Source organism: Dipteris shenzhenensis, chromosome 30 (assembly GCF_047967505.1).
Source record: "Dipteris shenzhenensis isolate YYH24624 ecotype China chromosome 30, Dip_SZ_1.0, whole genome shotgun sequence".
Lineage (NCBI taxonomy): Eukaryota > Viridiplantae > Streptophyta > Polypodiopsida > Gleicheniales > Dipteridaceae > Dipteris > Dipteris shenzhenensis.
Window position 1 is genome coordinate 32,710,810 of NC_141625.1, and position 4,539 is coordinate 32,715,348.

The 4,539-nt window shown below is 40.5% G+C and overlaps 1 pseudogene; it reads right to left on the reverse strand.

Annotated features, from left to right (window-relative positions):
- Positions 1-2,568: 2,568 nt before the first annotated feature.
- LOC147881999 (phospholipase A1-Igamma1, chloroplastic pseudogene) lies at positions 2,569-3,942 on the reverse strand (annotated as a pseudogene).
- Between the last annotated feature and the right edge of the window lie 597 nt (positions 3,943-4,539).

The following is a 4,539-nucleotide window of genomic DNA, read 5'->3' on the forward strand; positions in this document are numbered from 1 at the left end:
ATGGATCATCGAAAAGTCAATGCTATTTGAGTTCGTGATTAATATTGCATGTGTACATGACATGAAATCTTGAGATGTCCAAGATCTTATATTTACACGAAACCTTGAGACATGATGAGGAGGGTGGTGTGCATATACCTTCACACTTTGAGAAGGAGTATAGTCTCCCGGATGTGCCAGATGATAACGAGGGTATGGTGGACATGATGGATTCTATTTTTAGGGGCAATGCATGTGATGTCCAAGTATGAGGCCGTGTACATGGTACCTTTGATAGAGGAGTTACAGATCTTATGGACAGGAGTGCGGGTCTTTGATATTTCTAGAGCTCCTAGACATAGCAATGACATTTTTGTGTAGAACACATCGATTCAAAGAGAGTCACATATGATGGCTAACTTTACACAAGATAGCCAGGCAAGTGCTTCGAATACCAATCTTCTCTCATGGTTTAGAACTATTTATGACGGTCTTTGTTCTTCCCAAGCATTCTGAGCAGGTGCATACTAATGATTTAATTAATTGAATCTTTCATTTTTAAATATCAATTGGTACATGTACTTAAGCATAGTTTCATATAATTGATGGCATTTGGCACCCATCTTCAATATAGGTGGTTTTTCATCCGGATCGTTCTGATCCAAGATGGTGGTAGGTGATCCAAGTTGCACCACGAAGTAAGCAAATTTTTGAAGATAGAGATGTGGATATGGAGATGCCACTACCAATGCTGGATCCAATTGATCCAGATGGATTTAGAGAAGAAGATGACAATCACAATATGAGCCAAGAGAAAGACGTGCATAATGACATCATATGGGAGGAAGACCGAGATCACGATATTGAGGAAGAAGATAACGATCATCAAGAATCACCTGACTTTATTGAAGAAGATGATCAAGTCTATGGTGAACGTATGATGCCAGAGTATGATGATGATATAGGAGATTAACTCAGTATAGAGTTGGAGATAGACTTGTTTGGTGCACTAGACTTGGCTCAGGATGAAGCCAAGTCTCAAACGTGGACATGAATATATGAGCTTCAAACTTGATGTACATGCTCTTGTACTTTTATTCTTTCAAAGGATCAAACATGTATGAAAATAATTTTTTTTTGTCATTGGGTAAAACTATCTTTACAAGTTGATATGGGGAAAAACACTCTCTATAAAATGTCGCTATATAATGACATTATACAAGTCTGGCAAGTGTCCCTATATAGCGATACTTTTATAAACATCGTTATATAGCAATGTTTATAAAAGTGCCGCTATATAGCGACGTTTATAAAAGTGTCGCTATATAGCGACACTTTTTAAGCCCACTTTGCATACCGATGATTAGCGCCATGCATGTGCTAAACGTCGGTATGTAACCGTCGAAAAAGGGCCTATGCCTTGTAGTGTGAGTTGTGTGTTCACTGTAACAAGGTTGCCCTTATATAAAATTTAGCATTGAAAATTTTGCAATCTCGTGACACCATCAAAAGAGAAGGATGTCAAATGCACGAAATGTGTTGAATTATACCATTAATTGGACATAGTATATGAGAGAAATATATATAAAATTGTGAGCAATAAGTGGAGGATAAAAGTGGACTAGTATTAATACATGGATACTAACTATTTTGTGATGTATAGATTTTATAATTTGCATGACTACATAGTAACATCCATCATAAAGACAATACATCACATCTTGCATACACAGATTAATTGAGAGAAAAAAATAATCAATACATATAGTTTGCTTATACATTTTTTTCTAAAGGATTCGAACAATGATGGACATGCAACGATAGTGGATAATGTTAGAATTTGGTCGATTTACTTTTCCATACAATAACATTATGATAGAATGGATACTTTGAATTTTGATGTAGATACTTTTATTTTTTCATCTTTTATTTTTGCAAGATATACATACTTGATCTTTAATTTTGAATTGATTTGCCCCTCCAAAAGATAAGCAATAATATTGAGGCTATGAACAAAATAAACCTCATTACATAAAGTAAAGTTATCACTAAAACATGGATTAGCACAAACTTATAATTTTCAATCCAAAGTAATCTTTAAAACCAAGCACTATACACCCAATCCATTGGAACATAATGCCCCTACAAATGTTAAGGGTACTAGCTCCATGGCTAAGTATATAAAGACGAAGATTTGGCAGTGAATATTTGTGTGAACCATAATCTTTTGAGTAAGAATGACTATATCCACCATACAATATTCTATATATAAGTCTATCATACCTTTCAAATATGTAGATCCTGCTAGATTGGCAACGTCTTGGCCCAATGAAACCATTGGATATGTGATAATAGATTGACTACATATCATACAATCCTCCATTCCAATATATTTAAGCATTTCCAATACTATGTATTTGTACAAAGTATCAGAGGTATCACATGCTTACTCCAATCACTAGAGGTATCACATGCTTACTCCAATCACTGCAAATCTCCACTCCAAGATTGTAATGTACATCTCGCATATCCACCATCTCAAACCAAGAATTCAACTATTTCTTGACTTGCTAGCAAACTAGTTTCATTCTAGAAAACACAATTGTGAGGCTTGTCATCCTCCTCTCGTTCTGGCTGAAACCACATGCCCTTCTGGTTCTTACGTAGGCCCTTGTTCTTGTCTTGCCACCAACTAGATGGGATAACTTGTTCGTCGACCAGAAAGCCAGTATACTTATTTACAAGAGCAGGATCTCGACCGTGGGAGACAAATGCGCCTTTTGGACTGGTGTAACCATCAAGCAGATGAAGATAGGTCTCCAAATTGTGCAGATACTTGAGGTTCCATGTGGCTTTCAAGAAAGGTGAATGCTTGTTGTTTAGGAAAATCGGGACACCCACATGAAAATATGTCCAGGGGAGAAATTCCAGAAGCATGCTTAAAAATCCTCCGGTTTCATTGCTGAGGATGCCTGGGACTTTGGGTACAATATCGTTTCTATTCACCACGCGGAGGATCTTTACCTTTAGCCTTTCGCATTCTTTCTTGAAGGCTAGATTCCCGACTCGCGGACAGCCGAATGTGAAAGCAGTTACAGGCACCAATTTGTTGGTTTGTACTGTCTCAGTACAACTCATGCGAGTTTGGGCAATATCATAGGCACTCAAGACAGCAAGTGCGCCTCCTAGGCTGTGGCCACTAATTGTGATACTAATATCCTCATTCTTGTAGAGCTCAAAAAGCCTCTTCATCTCTACCAGCAGCTGCTCTCGGGAGCTGAAATGATTGAACCTCGATCCCTTGATGCTCGTGGTATAGACGCTTAGGAAGCCACGTTCGACTTTAACAGCATCAGATCTATGGGATTTTCCGTTAGTGTTGGCTTGTAATCCAGCAGTCACAAGAAAATCTCGGAAGTCCTCTGCCCATTCGGCGGGGGTTTCTGTGCCTCTCCAGCAAATCAAGATGTCGCGCCTACCCAGCCTTTCAATTTCACCAGCGGACGTGCACACGGCTACAAAGCCAATCCAATTGGACTCAGTGATCCAGTTTTGTTCCGCGACGGGAAAATGCATGGCCCCCAGGAATGGGAATTCTGATGTGGCATACAAGTATTTGGTCACCTCGTAACCGCAATCAGCCATACCCACTTTCCTGAAGAGCTTTCTCTTGTTGAACTTGCAGCTTCCACAGTATTTTGACTGCGGGTCCGAGTCGAAGCTGTCGTAGCAAACTTGGGCGAACTCTCCGTATCTTAAGATTTCTGCTCTCAAGCTGTCGTCCATTGGCGTAAGCAATCCGGCCCAGTCATCCGCTCCTTGAATTTTTCTCCATATGTGTGCAATATCGGGCATCTTTACCTTGCCGGTGGGCTCTGCAGCAGCTTCTGCTGGGCAAGATTCAGGAGATGCTTGAGGAGAATCGGCGTACACAGATCCGTTTGGGGAGTCATGAGCGCCCATCGTCGGGGATAGAGACAAGAACTAAAAGGTAGGGAGCTAGCTGACAGTGGAATATTGTTTGAGATGATTGTGTATTGTCCGATGCATTCTCAACGATGTCTCTTTATAAGTGCTGTGCATGCACGTAGGATAACGCTGCTTGCGTGGTGGTGGCTGACCATCGGAGCCTAACAACATGGGAGGGACCTGATTGCGCACCTATTGCACGCCGTCTCAGCTTTCGTGCCACCTTCTTTTATCATAGGAATGATTCTACACGTCGCGGTTATCCCTTCTCTATTAAGTTGCATGTGACAAGGATTTGCTGCCCACGTCAAATTTCAACCACATTCTCACACATGGTTGTAGGGAAGGTACCAAGGGACTTGAGCCAACCGGCCATAGCTGAGAGGCTGTCATAGTGGAAGGTGCATTTAGGGCATGGGGAAAATCGCATTATGACACGTCAACATATCAGAGACGACGACAACTCCATTATTGAGTAACATGTCCTGCGATAGCATCCAGACTCTAGTTTGCCAATTCTGTCAGTCACATTCAACATCTTACCCTTTAAAAGTGTCACTAAGTTACCTAGTGTCTTTTTGGCCTGTCCTA